Consider the following 19,314-nt stretch of genomic DNA (forward strand, 5'->3'; position numbering starts at 1 on the left):
TTTGTCCTCTCATACAAACTGCATGGTTCTGCCTAACTCCACTCACCCAGGGACACAGTAAAGTCATATACCACTCAATCACTCAGCTCTTTGAGTTGACCCAAGGCCAAGGACCACTTCTGAGGCTCACCCGCAGCCACCCATATGGGCAGAGGGGCTTTAGCAGCAGGTAGATGTGATGCTCTCTAAATTCTGTTTCTGCGCCTACCTCCTAGACATACTTCAGCCACCCGTGGACCGCATTCCTCTCATGTCTGGACCCTGGGTTTACTACAATATTATTGGTATAACTAGAAATTGCTTTGACAGGAATATGTAATGTCCCAATTTGATATGTAGGCTAAACTTTGCAGTAGTAGCTTTATCATACACGCAGCAATACCTATCATCTTTGGAAGACTATTAACTACAGTAAATGCCACAGCTCATTAATTCAAAACAGGGGTCTCCAGAGTACACTTTACTTGGCTTCCAAAATACTTCCTGGGAACGCCCTACCTATTATACACAATGCACCATATTTGAAAAATGAAACGTGTACAAACAAAGAAAATGACATAATTGTTTCAGTTTATGTATAATAAATAACAATACTTTAAAATGAGATTGCCTCTGACATGCATTAACAGGTAAACACCGAAGTTTCTAAATATAAACCTCTGACTAAATTAATGGACAAACTAACAACAGGACACTTTTTAGCATAAGCAAAGCTACTCAGGCCACAGCCACTGTGCTTTCCTTCAACTATTTTATTGAATAACATTCTAGTTTAATAAAACTTTTCATTCTTTCAAAAAACATTTTGTTTTCATTATTTCATCTTCATTTTGTTTATTTTCCACAGATTTTGGTAAAGGATATTTTATATACATATTTTTTAATAATGCTCTTTGCGCCTAAAACTTGCTTTTATGTGGGAAGTTCAAGATAAGATTCTTCCTGAAAATTTTCAAAGAGACTTTGCAAAGCTCTTCTGAATTATATAAAACAATTCATGCTAGCACTATGCTCTGCTCCATGCCCTTTTTGTAGCATGTCCACTATATACTAAGCAACTTAGAAAATATATCCCCTAAAGAAATTAAACTGTTTTGAAATAATAATAATAAAAAAAGAATTCAGCAACGATATAGCACTTTGTATATAGCCCTAAGGCTTCACATTATACAATGCAGGTCTTGCAAATAGAACAAACAAACAATAAACTGAGGGTAACACAATCAGTACATTTACATTTTAAAAAGTTAACCACTCTGATTCATACACACAAGATCAATCAGTATGTAACTTTTTAATAGCATGTTTCTTCACCATTTTATACTTTTTTTTAAAAAGCTTTACACATTAAAACAACAGTAGTAACTGAACTAAACACCAATAATTTAACAATCGTAAAACAGATATATAATTGCTGCAATGAAATTCCATCTATCTATTATCCAACCTGCTAAATCCTAACTACAGGGTTACTTGGGTCTGCTGGTGCCAATCCCAGCCAACACAGGGCGCAAGGCAGGAAACAAACCCTGGGTAGGGTGCCAGCCCACCTGAGGGAACACCCAAACAGACACACCCAGCACACACTAGGGACAATGTAGAATTGCCAATGCACCTAACCTGCATGTCTTTGGACTGTGGGAGGAAACCCATGCAGACACAGGGAGAACATGCAAACTCCATGCAGGGAGGACCCAGGAAGCGAACCCAGGTCTCCTAACTGCGAAGCAGCAGTGCTACCACTGTGCCACCAGTAATGAAATTGTCTGTCAAAGGAAAACTGTCACCATACATTTCTGATGCACAGTATACAAATAGGAATGAATCTATGTTGCATATTTCTCTTACTTTACGTTGGCTGCTTTGACATCATCAGCTTCTATTGGTCGCTGCCCATGCCATTGTGCTCCTCTGTGTATCAGATGCCAGCTGAGGGGTATCAGCAGTCTACCAATTCATGTAACATCTCAGAGGGTGGCCCCAATGTGCAGGAAATGCGAATATGCTACACCTGGCATTCACCTGCTTCAAAAGACAATGCCCATCCAGACTCCAAGAATTAGGGCAAAGTGCAGTGTAGCAGAAGAGTGAAGTTGAGAAACCCAATAAGAAAGGCAGAAAGGGATTCATATATTGTGGCACTCCAAATCTCTGGGTACCATGCTATTTGGTCTCTCTCACTCTTTTTACAATGATTTTCTATGTTATTCGTTATTATCTTTAAGATGAGGTTTCTGGCTTGTTACTGTACATTATTTGAATTAATTTTTAAAATTAATTGAAGAGATGCTGCTATCATTGCTTTGGCTCATCTCAACTGCCTTTTGAATATGTTGTGAACTTGAGAGACGTTACAGAGTGATTGTAAAGGATTTGATGGCTATCTACATCTGTAACATCTGAGAATGTAAGAGACTCTGATATACATTGTCACACACGTGCGCATGGGAGGCAGCTAAAGGGCTTGACTAAGGACAGTTCCGAGACATACCGGGATGTGGCAGAGTACACTGACTGTTTTTCTCCCTTGCCTGCAGACCATTCACGGGAGATTCCACCTGGTCCTCTTGACGTCACTTCCGGGACCGAGCCAATAGAAGGAGACCTTGCCGGCTCCGGCCCCTGTGATGTCACATCCGGGCTCGCACCAATGACAGAAGACCTACATGAGGCCGACTCCTTTGACTTCACTTCCTGTCTTCCTCTTTAAAAGCCTCCACCTTTACCCTATTCCCTCAGTTCTGTTTTGGACTCGGTTTTGTGCACATCAGTGCTGTATTTGCTGAAAATTACTTTTTCAGCCAGGAAACCAGATTATACGGGTGGGTGCCCCAAACCTTTATGTGACTCTGTCTCGTGTTTGTGACAACATAAACTTTAAAATACTAAATAGTCCTGTCCTCAGCTGGTAGTACTGCGATCACTGCTCCCTAAGCAGCTCCATTACACCATAACAGAGAAGCTGCTAGTCTGAAGATGGAAGAGGCAAAGGTCCGGAGCGAGGATAAAAGTAAGGTGAAAAGGATTCAGGCCTGAATGAGTAATGTTTGACTGCTTTTACATAAGTTGCACTAAATGTTACATCTCACAACAAGTTACGGAGCATACAGGTACTGGTATTGTGGCATTTTGGGTACTTTGTAGAAATGGTTTAAATCTGTTACTTTAGCATGCTATTTTCATGCTGATTGGATTTCATCAGACACAGTGAAAAAAGCAGGAAGGGGACTGACAATTGATGTGGATGAGCAATAGTAAAAAAAGGAGTGCAGTTCAATTAAAACTAAATGTGTTATTGAAATGATGACTGAATTTGTCCACATTACTGCCCAAGGAGATATGTTACCCCATCCTGGCTGACTCAGAAGCAGAAATGATTTACTTTGTTCAATCAACATTTATTTATATAGCACATATTCATACAAAAAAATGTAGCTCAAAGTGCTTTACAAAATGAATAGAAAAATAGAAGACACAATAAAAAATAAACATAAGTCAACATTAATTAACATAGAATAAGAGTAAGGTCCGATGGCCTGGGTGGACAGAAAAAACAAAAAAAAACCTCCAAAGGCTGGAGAAAAAAATAAAATCTGTAGGGGTTCCAGACCAAGAGACCGCCCAGTCCCCTCTGGGCAATCTACCTAACATTAGTCAAACAGTCCTCTTTGTATTTAGGGTTTTCATGGAAGGACCTGATGATGATGGTCACGTAGACTTCTGGCTTTCAGTCCATCAATGTTGGTGCATCATGATGCTTTGAGTAGGTGGTGGTGGCGCAGGCCACCACCACAAAAAAACGGAAAAGAAACAGAAGAGAGTAGGGGTCAGTATGGATTTTGGAGCCACTGTGAATAGTTATTATGAAGAATTGAACATACAGAGTATCAGTATTAAGTTAAAGTGAAGTTGTAAAAAGGCCATGTTAAAGTAATGTGTTTTCAGCAGTGTTTTAAAGTGCTCTACTGTATTTGCCTGGTGAATTCCTATTGGCAGGCTATTCCAGATTTTAGGTGCATAACAGCAGAAGGCCGCCTCACCACTTCTTTTAAGTTTAGCTTTTGGAATTATAAGGAGACACTCATTTGAAGATCTAAGGCTACGATTTGGAATATAACCTGTCAGACATTCTGATATATAACATGGAGTGAGATTATTTAAGGCTTTATAAACCATAAGCAGTATTTTAAAGTCAATCCTGAAAGACACAGGCAACCAGTGTAGTGACATCAAAACTGGAGAAATGTGTTCGGATTTTTTTCCCAGTTAGGATTCTAGCAGCTGCATTCTGCACTCGTTGCAAGTGATTGATGTCTTTTTTGGGTAGTCCTGAGAGGAGTGCATGACAGTAATCTAGTCTACTGAAAACAAAAGCGCGAATTAATTTCTCCGCATCTTTCAATGATATAAGAGGTCTAACTTTTGCTATGTTTCTTAAGTGAAAAAATGCTGTCCTAGTGGTCTGATGAATATGCGATTTAAAATTCAGATTACAGTCAACGGTTACCCCTAAATTTTTTACTTCCGTCTTAACTTTTTCAATCCTAGTGCATCAAGTTTATTTCTGATAACCTCATTGAATCCATTATTTCCAATTACTAAAAATTCAGTTTTCTCTTTATTTAGTTTGAGAAAATTACTATTCATCCATTCAGAAATACCAGTAAGACATTGTGTTAGTGTATCGAAAGAGTCGGAGTCATCAGGTGCTATTGATAAGTACAGCTGTGTGTCATCAGCATAGCTGTGGTAACTCACGTTGTAACCTGAGATAATCTGACCTAACGGAAGCATGTAGATTGAGAACAGCAGCGGACCCAGGATAGAGCCTTGTGGAACACCATATCGGATATCATGTGTCTTTGAGATTTGATTACCACAACTCACAAAGAATTTTGTACCTGCCAGGTAGGATTCAAACCAAGGTAGGATTCAAACCAATTGATTGATTGATTGATACTTTGTTGCCAATATCTTAATGATGAATCATTCTGAAAACAGGTAACATCAAACAAGGAAACAAAAGTCTATCAGTATGTTCCATTTGTGGACATTATAAACTGGATCTGCTGTAGTCAAATGTTAATGACTTTAACTATAAACCTGTGGTACAATCTGAGCAGGTCTGACCTCATCTTACTGCCACCTACAACTCTGTTATTGAGCAGCAGATGAGATCAATCACATCTCTGGTCCTTCTCGTGTTGCTTATAGGAATGATAAAAAAATGAAATAATTAGTACTTCTGACTGATTATTTGAATATCAAAAGCTGTTAATGCAAAGGAGGAAGACTTTAATAAGTATTATTAGCTGACTCATTTTACTCAAAGTATCTTTTCTTTGAATCCTCTGTGTAATGCATTTGGATTCATCAATGTAATAGATGGACAGGAGAAAAATGACATGACTGTGCCGTTTTGACCCAAAATGAAAATTGAATCCAATCTACCAAAGGGAATCCCAAAGGAAATTATAATATATCATCAATAAATGTATAAAGTGTTTTCATTATGTATTATAAAATGCATTTCTTTTTTACTTTTTCAAGTACTTCTAAGTGTAGTAATATATAAAACTAATGGATACAATTAAAATGATTTATTTTTATAGTAGATTACATATCTCAATATTTTAATATGAAATAAACACATCATTCTGCTCTAAATAGAATAACTTTAACTGGCAAATATCTGAATAGTACATGCAACATTTACAAATGCATGGGAGGAAAAAATGAAAATGTTGCTTTTCAAAGTTTGTCAGATATGTAAATCAATTTGGAATAAAGAAATTGCCTAAATGCCTTCCAAAGCATGTATTTAACATAGTTAATGACAGTATTGACAAGTAAATGATTACAGTTTTAACATGCGTAATGTAACAAATCAACTTTCATTGATTACATAAGCAGCCATAAAACCAACAGATCAGCAAGGTGTTCTAAAATATTGGCCAGAAAACATTTAATGATCAAGTATTGATTTCCAAACATATCTTGCAATACCCAGGAGACTATACAACTCAAGTTTTCAAACTGTTAACTTCTACTGTTGGCAGAACATAATAAAATGGAAAAGCCCCTTAAACATCTTTGACAAAGCTTACATTTACAATAAAGGTAATGCACCACTAATATAAAGAATCATGTAAGATTATTTGAGAAAAAGGCTTTGGCTATAGAAAAAGACAATGCATTTTACATTTTTAGAATGGTGTAACTTCAATTTTAAAATGTAATATAATTATATACTTATAATATCTTCACATTTGCATTTAAAGCACATATTTGTTTTTTTCATTTTTATGCAGGGATGAAATATAAGCAGTCTTTCTGTGCTGCTGGAGATTTTCATCCACTTTGCCTCTGAGCTTAGTTTTTTTGTTTCTTTCCTTCATGTTCTTGTTTTTTTCTCTGATTATGTTATATAAAATTCTGTTTATGCTGTTTGTCATATTAGCAGAGATAGTTGCTCCAGAGACAAGATGACCTTCCCAAAATATTAAAGGACCAAAGAAAGAAACACATTAAAACAACACAAACTGGCAGCCCAGATATATAGTATATTGCAATTAAATCCACTCCGAAATATTACTTTAAACGTAAGCACAAGCTAAGAGACTTTGTCAACTGGATGTAATTAAAAAATATGAATTCTTCTTGAAGTTGTTCATCAATTGACAAAGTCCAGAGAGGGTGTCATTTAAATTGGGGAAAGGTGAAAGAAAGCTCAGAATGGTACTCTGATTAGTCAGAACGAGGCAACATGAAAACTGAGCATGTGAAAAGGTGAAAACAATCATGATACTTGAGTGCTGTGCAATATTCCTTCTATTAACAACTGCTATCATGTAATATTTCTCTACTTCAAAGTTCTGATCTATATATCTGCTAATATTCCCAAGATGTATCATTTTAGTTGCTTTGCCTGTGATTTCATCATTGGTTTTAGCATTGAGTCATCGACACATCTTACAGCACCCAAAGAAGTATGTGCAGAATGTGAGATTCCATATTAAGGAGACAGATATCAACTGTTCTTTTATTAACTATAAATGAATTAACTGCAGTCTTTGGATTCTCTGTACATACAGTAGGGGGGTATACAATGCTTCACCTCTTCACTTCCAATATCAAATTATAAGAATTCTCGTCTCTTCCCATTTTCCAGAGGCACCATCTAGCACTAGTGTCTACTTATTATATTACTGTTATTGTACCACATTTTTGCTGCCATCTCAAAGCTCTCTCTTACCGTATAATGTGTCCTCCTTGCTGTAATATAGATTCTGTGTCTCAATTGCTCCATGATCAAAAGTGCATACAGACTACATAAGCTATACATGAAAATAATGTCAGAAAATAAATACTTTTAAAATGAAGTTCCCTTTGAGTTTTTGCTCAACAACAAAAAGATCTAAAATTGATTTATTCAAATGCATTACTTCATCTTTACTTGTTCATGGCTAAAAGACTGCATTTATTACTTATAATATTTTTATCAACTATATGCATATCTAAAGTATTGCATAATTCATGGGTGTGAAGTCCTTAATAGACAGGGTGTGATTTATTAATTAGCAAGAATACTTGTTAACATACCTGGAACAGAATGGACATCAAAACAAAACTAACAGTTAATCAGTTCACTTCCTGATGTTGAGATTTGTTAGTGGTTGGTTGAAGTTGGAGAAGACCTTCAGACGAGCTGTCCACACACTGATTCTTACAATTATCTACTGGATTTTAAATTAGTTACATTTTCTACATTTGTCAGTTGTAAATGAAAAAGAAAACTCTTCACTAAAGTTAAAATGCTGAATTTAAAATACATCTAAACAGTGGAATGCTTGGCCATCTTTGCCATGAGGGTTATACACCAATTAGCCACAATATCAAACACTGACAGGTAAAGTGAATAACAATGATTATCTCATTACAATAGCAAGTATCAAGAGGTTGGATTTTTAGGCAGCAAGCAAACTGTCAGTTCTTGTAGGTGATGAGATGGAAGTGGGAAAAAATGGGAAAGCATAAGGATTTGAGCAACTTTGAAAAGGGCCAAATTGTGATCGCTAGATGACTGCGCCAGAGCATCTCCAAAATGGCAGGTCTTGTGGGGTGTTTCCGGTATGCAGTGGTTAGTACTTACCAACAGTGGACCAAGGAAAGAGAACCGGTAAACCAGTGAGAAGGTCATGGGCACCCAAGGCTCGCTGATGAACATGGGGAGTGAAGGCTAGCCCTTGTGATCTGATCCCACAGAAAAGATACTGTACCACAAAGTGTTGGAAAACATAACGCTGCCCATGAGAGAAAGGTGTCAGAACACTCAGTGCATTGCAAGCTGCTGCCTATGGGGTTGCGTAGTCACATTCGTTTTAGTTTGTCCATGCTGAAACACCTACAATGGGCATGTGAGTGTTATGACTGGACCTTGGAGGAATGGAAGTAGGTGGACTAGTCTGATGAATCATGTTTTCTTTTAGATTATGTGGAGAGCTGGGTCTATGTACATCATTTATCTGGGGAACAGAAGGCCACAGGGTGCACTATGAGAAGAAGGAACACTGGTCGAGGCAGTGAGATGCTCTGAACAATGTTTTTCCGGGAAACCTTGTGTCCTGACTTCCATGTGTAAGTTATGTTGACACATATCACCTATGTAATGATTATTGCAGACCACATACACCCCTTCATGGCAACGTTATTCTCTAATGGCAAAGTCCTGTTTTAGCAGAATAATTCACACTTTAAAAATGGTTCAGGAATGGTCAGAGGAACATGAAGAGTTCATGGTGTTAACTTGACCTCCAAATTCCCCAGAACTCAATCTGATCAAGCATCTGTGAGACGTGCTGGAAAAACCAGTACAATCCATGGAGACCCCACCTCACAACTTACCGGACATAAAGGATCTGCTGCTAAGGTCTTGGTGGCAGATACCATAGGACATGTTTTTTTAACTTTATTAATTTTATTGTAATCATTCCATACAAATAGATCAATTTTTACAAAAAACTAGGATTGAAAAACAAGTCAAAGAGAGAGCGAGCATGGCCAATGGAGTAAAAATTAAGGCTTTGTCACAACCAGATGGAGGTGGTACCCAGCCAGGACACCTGAGAAGACAGGAGGAGGGCTGGTGCCTCCTCCAGACCTCGAGGGGGCGAACGCCCTGGAGGCCTCGGGTAAAGAGCTGGGAAGCGCGACCCTGTAGGGACCCGGGGTTACCAGCAGGGGGACCCTAATACCAGGAAGACCCTAGACCTCAGCACTTACACCACACCCGGAAGTGCTGGGGGGAAGAGAAAACGGGGACACCTGGAGTGCTTTCAAGGAGACAGCTGACACATCTGCCACACTGGGGCGTGTCGGTGGAAGATTGCAGGGAACACACTTGGAGAACATCTGGGTGCTTATTTAAAGGGGCTGCCACCCTGGAGAAGGGACAAGAGTCAGGTGGAAGAGTGACAAGGTTTTTGGAGGAGGCAGGAGGCGGCTTGAAGAAGAGTGAGAGAGAGAGAGAAAGAGAGAGAGAAGGCTGTATTGGGGTTTGTGAACATTGACTGTTGTATCGAATAATGAAAAATAAAAGTGTGTTGGGAGACTTGAGTGTGTCAGCCTGTCTGTGTCCGGGGCAACGTTCACAGCTTGTAAACATGCCTAAATTGATTAAGAAGGATATCAGAGAGGCTAAAAGACAGTTGGAGAGGAATATAGCAGATAAGGCGAAAGAAGACCCCAAGAGATTCTTTCAGTGTTTTAGTAGTAAAAGAACAGTTAAGGAGGAGGTCAAGTTCATCAGGAATAGTAAAGCGGAATTAAAAGATACAGACAATGAAATAGCGGATGCCCTAAACTTACATTTTTCTGAGGTGTTTACAAGTGAGCAAGTGGATAACCTCCCAGAGGTAAACACGACTACTAAGGAGGTACTGAGGGATTTGGAAATTGTAGAGGGAGAAGTGCTGCTCAGATTAAATAAGATGAAATCAAACAAATCACCAGGGCCAGATAATATTTATCCTCGTGTTCTTAAGGAGGCTAGTGAGTACATATATAAACCCTTGACACATATTTTTAGGAATTTACTGTGCACTGGAGAAATTCCAAAGGACTGGAAAATGGCAAATGTCATCCCATTACGTATATAAAAAGGGTGACAGGGCAGATCCAAGCAACTACAGTATAGGCCAGTTAGCTTAACATGCATCACAGAAAAATTAATGGAAGGAATTATAAAGGATAAGATTGAGCAACACATGGCAAGGACAGGAGTTATTCTGAACAGTCAGCATGGGTTCAGAAGAGGGAGGTCGTGTTTTACTAACATGTTGGAATTCTATGAGGTTGCAACAAAAGCATACGATCAAAGTGGAGCTTATGATATTATTTATCTGGACTTTCAGAAAGCATTTGATAAGGTGCCACATGAGAGGTTGGGCATCAAGTTAAAAGAAGTGGGAGTTCAGGGTGATGTTTTTAGATGGGTGCAGAATTGGCTCAGACACAGGAAGCAGAGGGTGATGGTGCAAGGAACCTCATCAGAACTGGCCGATGTTAAGAGTGGTGTTCCACAGGGGTCAGTGCTAGGGCCATTGGTATTTTTAATATATATAAATGATTTAGAAAGAAATATAAGTAACAAGCTGGTTAAGTTTGCAGATGATACCAAGATAGGTGGATTAGCAGATAATTTGGAATCCGTTATATCATTACAGAAGGACTTGGATAGCATACAGGCTTGGGCAGATTTGTGGCAGATGAAATTTAATGTCAGTAAATGTAAAGTATTACACATAGGAAGTAAAAATATTAGGTTTGAATACACAATGGGCGGTCAGAAAATTGAGAGTACACCTTATGAGAAGGATTTAGGAGTCATAGTGGACTCTAAGCTATCAACTTCCAAACAGTGTTCAGAAGCCATTAAGAAGGCTAACAGAATGTTAGGTTATATAGCACGATCTGTGGAGTACAAGTCCAAGGAGGTTATGCTCAACCTTTATAATGCACTGGTGAGGCCTCATCTTGAGTACTGTGTGCAGTTTTGGTCTCCAGGCTACAAAAAGGACATAGCAGCACTAGAAAAGGCGCAGAGAAGAGCAACTAGGCTGATTCCAGGTCTACAGGGGTTGAATTATGAGGAAAGATTAAAAGAGCTGAGCCTTTACAGTTTAAGCAAAAGACGATTAAGAGGTGACATGATTGAAGTGTTTAAAATTATGAAGGGAATTAGCACAGTGGATCGAGACTTGTATTTTAAAATGAGTTCATCAAGAACACGGGGACACAGTTGGAAACTTGTTGAGGGTAAATTTCGCACAAACATTAGGAGGTTTTTCTTTACACAAAGAACGATAGACACTTGGAATAAGCTACCAAGTAGTGTGGTAGACAGTAAGACGTTAGGGACTTTCAAAACTCGACTTGATGTTTTCTTGGAGGAAACAAGTGGATTGGACTGGCGAGCTTTGTTGGGCTGAATGGCCTGTTCTCGTCTAGATTGTTCTAATGTTCTAATGTTTAATAGGGCAATAGAGATGAATGGAGAATGAAAAGAAATGCAGAGATAATTGCTTCCTCTGTGCTTTAAGAGCCTATTCTAAAATATTATTGATTAGATCCTGCCAGGTTTTGAAAAAATTCTGTTCAAATCCTCTAACTGAATATTTGATTTTTTTCCAATTTAAAATAGTATAAAACATCAGTTTCCCACTGACTTAAAAGAGGAGAGTTAGGATTCTTCCAGTTTAGCAAAATAAGTCTGTGTGCCAAAAGTGTAGTGAATGCAATCACAGCTTGTTTGTCCTTCTCCACTTTAAACTCATCTGGAAGAACACCAAACACAGCTCTTAATGGGTTAGGAGGGATTGTGAGACCAAGGCTGTCTTAAAGGCACTTAAAAATTTTGATCCAAAATGATGTTAATTTGGTGCAGGCCCAAAACATGTGACCCAGTGAGGCTGGGACTTGATTGCAGCATACACAGGTTGGACCCTGCCCTGGAAACATTTTGGACAGTTTTAGGCGAGACAGATGTGCTCGATATATAATTTTGAGTTGAATAATTGTATGCCTTGCGCATATGGAGCTCAACTGAAGTCTCTGCATTGCTATTTTCCACTCCTTTTCTGATATATTGATTAAGAGATCTTTTTCCCATTGTCCTCTTGGATCTTTAAAATGGAGGGACTGTAAAATAATTTTATATATTGCAGAAATGGTGTCTAAGTCCTTCAAATTGAGCAATATTTTTTCCGGCAAGATGAGGAAAATCGGGCAGGTTCAGTTTAACAAAGTTCCTAATTTGAAGATAGTGAAAGAAATGTGTGGCTGGAAAGTTAAATTTGGAACGTAATTGTTCATTGGATGCAAATATGTTGTCTATATAAAGATCTCTAAGCAATTTCATCCCAAATCTTTTCCAGATATCAAAAACTGCATATGTTTGTGATGGTTGGAAGAGGTGGTTCTCTTGCAGAGGTGCCACAAATAAAAGATTCTCCATCTTAAAATGCTTTCTACATTAGTTCCATATTCTGAGTGAGTGAAGCACAATTGGGTTATTAGTATATTGCAGATAACTTGCAATTCTTGAGGCACAAAGCAGGGAATATAAAGAAGTACTGCAGGATTTTACTTCTATTGCGGACCAAGCCTGTATATGTTCATCTATTTGTGTCCAGGTTTTTATAGCTTGTATGTTTGCTGCCCAGTAATAAAACTGAAAGTTGGGTAGAGCCATGCCACCTTAGGTCTTTGTAGGGTTGCTCTTTGGATACGTGGATGTTTTGAGTTCCAAATAAATTAGGTTATTGTTGAATCTAATTGCTTAAAAAATGATTTATTGATGTATATTGGATTGTTTTGAAATAGAAAAAGAAGCTTAGAAAGAATATTCATCTTAACAGTGTTAATTCTTCCAGCTAGAGTGAGATGAAGGGTTGACCATCTATGCAAGTCTTGCTTGTTTTTTTCCATGCAGACGGCGAAATGTTGTTGATAAACAGCTTTATGTTTACTTGTGATGTACACCTCTAGGTACAATATTTAAACTGATCTGCAGTGATAAAACGTAGGGTGTCCAATCTATTATTATATGTTTTAGAATTCACTGGAAAGAGTACAGTTTTATTCAAATTAATTCTGAGACCAGAAATCTTCCATAGGACATCTTCAAGGCCTTGTGGAGTGCATGCCTCAATGGGTCAGAGCTGTTTTGATAGCATGAGGGGGAGCTACACAGTATTATGCTGGTGGTTTTAATGTTGTGGCTGATTGGGGTATTTTCCTTTTGTAAAAACAAAACAAAAAAAAAACACATTCAAGACTGTTCCATGCATTTAACTCAGTCTGTTTTACCATTTCATTAATTTAACTGAGACCAAAAAAGCACTTTATTACAAGGGTAAATAAAATTTCAAGACTTCAATCGTTTTCACTTTTCAACAATTATGCAGTGGCAGGTTAATGGACATGCCTTGAGTCAAATAGTAAGTCAGAGATGGATACAGAAGTGTCACATTTGTTATTTATAATGCAGTTCCTTCACTTCTGCCTAACTCAGCCTGATTTAGCATGCACAATAAATTTTATAATATGGAAAAAACTATTTGAAAATATACTTGCAAATGCTGTTGGCTTGTTCACTAATCTAATTTGGTTTTAAATAGCAGGTAGATGTTACTCAAGTGCTTAACGTGTGGTACCAATATAGCACAATCTGCAGTAAATTTTATCAAATACATTGTTATATGCATGTTAATGTTATCATCTGAAGAAGAAAAATAAAGTGCTTTATGAGGTTAGAAATTATATGTTTAATTATTTACTTATTTTTTATTTCCACCACAAATAGACTGCATTTAACTAATGTATTTCTATCAAACTGTTTAACTTTGCCACTCAGACAGGCAAAAGGTTAAAGAAACAGGTGTAGGAAATGCAAAAAAGATCTTAACCTTCAGTGACTAGGGCACAGTGGTGAGACGGATGAAACATAAAAATTCGGTAAATGGGTACAACACACTGTCTCTAGAAAAAAAAGAAACAAAACTTACAAGACCTGCCATTTTGGAGATGCTCTGACCTGGTCATTTTGCCAAAACTCATCTGATCTTGCCACATTTTTCAAATTTCTTTACCAACTATCTATACAATTTCAAATTTCTTTTTGGTTTTGACATATCATATATTTATGTTTTTGATGTTCACATAATTTTCCATTCTCTGTGAATATAATTGTTCTTAACTAACATTTGACCCAATATCACTTTTGCAGAATACAAAGCTCTTGATGTTATTCATTAAATTGTTAGCAATGAGTCTCACAAAACTTTTAGAGAATAGACAAACAACTTTGCGGATCTTTGATTTGGCACTGAAAACTTTAAACTGATAATTTAAATGCTGGCACCAGTTCATGGTTTCATTCTAACCAAGCTGCTTAACATGCCCATACTCCAACTCTACATAAAATGTAGTTTTGAGATTGTTTGCTTAAAAGCCTTAAATAATATAAAAATAGATAATAACATACAATATAATGCAGTTACTGAACGTAAATATATCATTTAGTTATGTGAGATCCAGCTATTCAGATTGTAAGGTTTCTAAACTCTTTTAGGACTCACTCCAGTGAGAAGACACGCCGGACAGCATCCCGAAGCACGATCACCGCATCTGTGGAAGACAGCTTATCCGTTGCTGGGGCAACCGCAGGCTCCCAGAGCTGCAGCGCCTCACCGTGAAAGCAAATCTGAGCTGACAGCACTTGTCATCGATTGGTGATACAAGGAACATTGTAAATGCAGGGAACAGTATTACTTGGCCACTAACCTGGCCATGACCCTGCCTGACTGCTGTGTCTGTGTTTAGGAGATCGGTAGATCCGACTACAATAAATATACCCTGCTGTTCCTGTTTCAAGCTGAATAAAGCTGGTTTTGCTAAAGTACTGAGACTCAGCTTCATGTTTTGGGGTGCAAGACAGGATATTTAGGTGAAAGAAAAAAAAATGCAATGTCTGCATGACAATTTACAAATCTCTCCGTAACACAAATTCTAGATTTTCTTTCCACAAAAAGAATGAGCAAACTGTTAAAAAGTATCCACCAAAATAGACATGGGTGTTTCGGCATCCTGCCCACACCCATGAACTACTGCATCATAATGACAGCTACAGCTGTACCTCAAAAAAGATTATTTACTTTCAACATCAAAGCCCCAACACCCTTTACAATTGGCACAAAATGCTATCTGAATTAGGATTAGCTGAGCTTCAAGAGAAAACTACCAAGGGTATCATTATTTAGGTGTGCTACCACTACGATGCATAAATCGTCCCACTCTAAATAAAGAGCACTGGCTTTATAAGGACAGCTGCAAGGAATTGAATCCCACCTGTATTTAGCAGGTTCTTCTGTGACAACATAAACAGAAAAAAATAACACCAATAGAGACATAATCTTTTCCACTTGTGAAGACTGTCAGTGGCGCATATATATAAATTGTGTTTTAGGTTTCTATATTACCAATACTACAGTTGATAATTATGTTCTTGCTTTCATTCCAGGGAAAGATTACAAGAATCCCACTCATCTCTAAACTGAATCCTTAACTCATTTTAATCTTGTTAGCTACCTATTAATTTTAATTAACCTAAGTCATTTTAATTCTCTACCGCCAGCCATGGGCTTTACAGTCCAACTACCATTGGCCTTTACACAAGATCTCATTTACAAGACCATCTGTTGCAATGCAGAAACACAACTTGCTGGCACATTATTTTTATATCTTTAGTTTTCTTTCACAAACCCAATAAACACTACTACCTAATATCAGTATATATGAAGAACAACATAAGGCTAATTATGTGTGCTGCTGAATATTTTGCTGTGTAGATCTCAATAGCAAACTACTGTGGTTTCAGTCACTAATGTGAACTGGCAGTAATGTTGATATATATTTACAATATGTATATTTTGCTTACAGTCTCTTTCAACATCATCTAATATTACTAGTACTTACTATTTAAAAAACACAACAACTACATACATTTCAATGTGTGCTATTAAATGGATATTAATAACATGAGTAGTCAACAGCTCAAGTGTAATTGCTCTTTCATTTAAATTTTGCAGTACAGTATATATATAAATGAAAAAATGCAGAAGTTTAACTCTGGGTCAATGGCTAATGATGTGATACAGTATTATAGAGAGACAAAAATGATAATCAAAGACAGCATTCATAAAAAAAATAAATTTTGCCAAAATTTAAAAACAAACGATGAAGGTTGTCTGCAGTTTTGTTTCCACAGGTTGTGATCATCCAAGCTGCTGGCAATTTAAAAGTAGCAGTATAGCTATTTATAGCTTATAATGTTCAGTTAAATAGTCAGCCAATCAGTCATTTACTAAAATGAACAGAGGTACAGGAGCCTATCCCAGTTAGAATAGGGAGCAAGGCAAGAACAAATCCTGGACAGGATATCAGTCCTTTGCAAACTCAAACACACATTCCAACCACACACTAGGGACAATTTAATATGGCCAGTCCACCTAACTTGCATGTCTTCAGACTGTGGGAGGAAACCAAACCATCCGGAGGAAACCCACACAGACACAGAGAGAACATGCAAGCTCCACAGAGGAAGATCCTGGAACATAAACCCTAGTCTCCTTACTACGAGGCAACAGCAGTACCACTGCGCTACTGTACTTCTGCCAGTTAAATAGTTATAGACGTAAAAGTTATTTACCTGTTATCTTAGCGCTCTAGCTAGGAAAAATGCAGTGATGGGACCGAGTTGCACAGGTGTTTGGTGTCCCCTTGGTAGTAGTTCCACTGGTTTGAAGGCTGATTAAAAAGGCGCTGTCACACACGTGCGATTAGGGGACAGCCTAAGGGTTCCATTCAGGATCTTTAAACACAGGAAAAGGGTTGGTAAAGATTACTAATGCCTTGTCCCTATTTCCCACAGAACCACAGAAGACAAAATAATTTTCTTTGTACAGATGTCCTCACTTCAGTCCCTCTCGGATGACCACACCCGCCTTCCTTCCGCCTTGATAAAAAAACTGCCTTCTTCCATTTACTGATGATCTTTTGTTATTTTTCAAATATTAAAAAGACCGGTATCAGTCTTTTGAGACTACTCTCTGCCAGTCAGTATACGGGGCCAATCTCCAACTCTTTATTTTTGTGTTTTGCCAAATGTATTCCTGTTACAGAGCATATAAAGAAAAAGGGTGAAAACACTGAGCAAAATTATGTGGAATTTAACCATATAACTTATCTGCAAAGGTGAATAAGCAAAAACATATGCCTTCATAGGGAGACGAGGAGGTTTAAAATAGGGACATTGCACCTGATTAGAGGAGGATGTTGGGTGTGTGACTCAATGTTGCTTGCTATTGGTAAGCCCAGGAAGACGTAAGAAGTGATTGGCTAGGCAAGATGGCTAGCGATATAAAACCACAGTCCAGATTGCCAGGGGTCTTGGGGTTTTACAGACACTTATTTGCTGCTGAGTTGGCGGAGCAGAGAGAAGGGTGCTGAAGCTTGCATATATTAGCAAAGACAATTTACTACTGAAATTACTTGCTTTGGCACCATATGCTGTTTTTGTACAATAGCCATTTTTGCAAGGGGAATCAGAAATATTGAGCCTATTCTCAAAATTGGGCAGTTGCTAAAATTGTGTGTAAGAAATAGGCAAATATATCACACAATAATTTTAGTTACTATAGTGATAATCAACTGAGTTTATATTTAGTAAATATTGTAATATTAGAGAAAAGAAATCAGTAATTCATCCACAGGGTACCATATTTAATGAATTAGTTTTATGTTTTTCAATGCTAATAACTAATAATACTTTTAACTCTTCAAAATATTATTAAAATTGGTATATTATCATCATTAAAATATGATTCTCATACTATACTTTCAAATTTATGAAACAGAGTAGAAACCACTGTCTTCACTGCATAAATATCCATCCAACCATCTATTACCCAACCCATTATATCCTAACAACAGGGTCACGGGGGGTCTGCTGGAGCCAACACAGGGCGCAAGGCAGGAAACAAACCCCAGGCAGGGCACCAGCCCACCGCAGGGTGTGCACACACACACACACACACTAGGGACAATTTAGGATTGCCAATGCACCTAACCTGCATGTTTTTGGACTGTGGGAGGAAACCCACGCAGACACGGTGAGAACATGCAAACTCCACGCTAGGAGGACCTGGGAAGCGAACCCAGGTCTCCTAACTGTGAGGCAGCAGCACTACCCACTGCGCCACAGTACTGCCCTGCGTAAATATCAATTTTACTATTCAGATCCAACAAAATAACTCATATTATAATATTGTTTTACTTTACTTCACCAGCCTTTATAATCATTTCATGAAATTATGTTGCAATCACATGAAAACTGTAAGCACAAAACTAAAACCTACATCATCTTTCCATCTACCACCTTCCGAGGCTGTTTTTGGACTGTGATATATTATTATTTGGATTGTCCAAACACACCCTGTCACAATCCAGCCCTGAAAGGGATATATGTTGATCACAAGGCACACTGACTCATATACATGAATATTTGACTTTAAATGCACACACAAGTCTATCAAATCATAGACTCAACTGAATGCCATATGCACAATAATTATCAGTTCATTCTCTGTTTTTGAAACCCCATATTTCAAGTCAGCATCACAGGGAAATAGAACCTGTAGCCTCAGCATCAGGTGTAAGGCAGTAAGTCAGTCCACAGCTGGGCACCATCCCTCAACCTGAGTGTATAAATATTTGTATTACAGTATGGTACATACAGTAGCTTATTAAATAGTAAGATAGCAGTAACTAGAAAAAAATCTACAAATAAAATCGTTGCAGAAAAGTTCATACAGTACTTCAATGTAAATGTCACTTTAGTGATACCGCAGGAAACCACTCAGTGGAAGATTTTACAATATAATACCATCAATTATATTATAAAGTAATATACAATCAATTACATTAACTTATATTTACTATGTACACTAATAAATGAAGAGTAAAATAAATAGGAAATCGAATGAAGCAAACAACTTAAATAATATTTAATTTGAAAATAGCCACTCAAAGTTAATATCCTAAAAAGTGCCCTCTGCAGTGTGGGAAAACCAATCCAATTAAGACGGTTTCCTGTCATTGTCTTTTCAGTACTTGCCCTTGTTTCTCTACTTGAGCATTGTATTACTGAGTATTTTTATCAGATTTTAGTTGAAAAAAACAGCAGAGTTGTGTGTC

The sequence above is a fragment of the Polypterus senegalus genome, chromosome 10 (assembly GCF_016835505.1).
Source record: "Polypterus senegalus isolate Bchr_013 chromosome 10, ASM1683550v1, whole genome shotgun sequence".
In the NCBI taxonomy this organism is placed as follows: domain Eukaryota; kingdom Metazoa; phylum Chordata; class Cladistia; order Polypteriformes; family Polypteridae; genus Polypterus; species Polypterus senegalus.